The sequence below is a fragment of the Pseudophryne corroboree genome, chromosome 4, assembly GCF_028390025.1.
Source record: "Pseudophryne corroboree isolate aPseCor3 chromosome 4, aPseCor3.hap2, whole genome shotgun sequence".
Taxonomy (NCBI): Eukaryota; Metazoa; Chordata; class Amphibia; order Anura; family Myobatrachidae; genus Pseudophryne; species Pseudophryne corroboree.
Window position 1 is genome coordinate 269994032 of NC_086447.1, and position 1841 is coordinate 269995872.

The 1841-nt window shown below is 38.2% G+C and overlaps 1 long non-coding RNA gene across 1 annotated transcript; it reads right to left on the reverse strand.

Moving 5' to 3' along the window:
- Positions 1–241: 241 nt before the first annotated feature.
- Positions 242–1637, reverse strand: LOC134911331 (uncharacterized). Its single transcript, XR_010176487.1, has 2 exons — positions 1507–1637; positions 242–780 (listed from the first exon to the last, which is right to left on the reverse strand). It is a non-coding gene; the product is annotated as an uncharacterized LOC134911331 (long non-coding RNA).
- Between the last annotated feature and the right edge of the window lie 204 nt (positions 1638–1841).

Genomic DNA, 1841 nt, shown 5'->3' on the forward strand with positions numbered 1-1841 from the left:
TAATATGTCATACATGCAGCCCATAAAATGCATATACTAATGAGAGTTGAATACAAATACTGGAAAGCTTTTCGTTGTGACTTAATAGATTGCTTCTTTTACAAAACCACATCCTTCAATGTCTTATATGAACCCACATGTTGGCCACCTGCAAAAATTATTAACTTTGAAAATCATACCACAAGGTTTACAGAAATACATAGTGTAAGGTTATTGAATGTATGGAAGTAGACATATGAAATTATGTAACAATCATGTCTTATTAATTATTAAAAGAAAACAAAACTCAGAACTCCTTCTGAAATGTTTGCCACCAGGCCCTTGAGTATGCCTCTGATTATGGATCTGCTGAGGAGAATCTTCTCCCTGTGCTTGTGGCTCCTCATTGGCAGGTGTGTCACTCTGGGCAACTTGTGGTTGGGATGTTGAGCTCTAGTTATTTCTTCCAAGATGAATAGCATACCTTTAGCATTGGTGTTCATTAATGCAGCTTTGTCAAAAGTCATTTTGATGCTTTAGTAGACCAACATGCTCATTCTGCGTGTTTACAAGATATTTAAGCCATCAGTCTGATACATGTAAGCCATCTTATTGAGGATGTCAAGCCGTTCAGCTGCAGCTACATTTGGGTTTCCAGTGTGCCATGGTTGCAGTTTTGTCTTTCACAATTTGGTAAAGCTATTATGGTAACTCACAGGGAGGTGAAGGATTGGGTAGAGCAGGAGGGTTCTAACTTGCCTTGGAGGGTAGGCTCTGCACTCTTGTATGTTGGTGGTTCTTCTATGTCATGACAAACAATAACATAGTGTTAAAACCATAACATGTGTTACTTTGATGTGTTATTTGCCTAATGTGTGACACCTGTACATTATCTGCTATTGCCATATGCTTTATTTGCTACTTGTTTTGTGGTAACTATGATGACCATGATGTCATCCTTATATTCATTGTAAGCAATATCTATGGTATATAAGTCTGATAAAACATTACATATGTTAGGAGATGTTCCGCAGGCTTTTTTTTTTTTTTAAATAAATATGGACAATGAAACAAAGGGGAGTTGTGCCATTGCAATTCAGTATATTTTCTTTATTAACTGTACACAAGACTATCTTTGTATACAGGGAATGGAGGTGGGTACTTAACGCTGGGCAACTACAGGCAGGACTGGTTTCATAGGCAACCTGTTAACTTCTTGAAATATTTTATTAATTTCCAGTGGCGGTCTCAAAGCTCAGTGCCAGTGGAATAAGAGAAACTCCATCAGCAATGATAGCCATCGATTTCCATCACTTGGTGTCAGGCAATAGCTGCAAAACACACCAGGTTTTGCACTTAATATTAGTGTCATTTTCAGCATTGAGGGTAAATCCACCAAGAAGTGGCAGCTTGGAAAACCCTCTGTTTAGTACATATACCCTGTAGTCTCCTTTCTACACTAGTGCCAATTCTGGCATGCACTTTTTACACTAGCAACGAGGACTAGCATGTACTTTTTCCACTCACCTCTACGGGTTGGGTCTGTATTCTATAGCAGGAAGCAGGGCCGGTGCCACTATTACTGGTATATTTTCTACACTAGCCACCAGGTCTGTAGTCTGATTTCTATACCAGCAATCTGGATTCAGATTTGCTTTATACACTAGGAAAAATTATTGATTGATTGATTGATTGATTCATTCATTCATTAAACAGGAGGTTTGTATTAGCTATTGTGCATGGGAGTGATGTGCAAAACAAATTACACAAACAGCAGGAACCATCAAGGATGTCATCCATCTACAGCATAAAAAATAACATTTCAGCTTACTGTAATTGTGGCACTGCTTATTATGTGACAC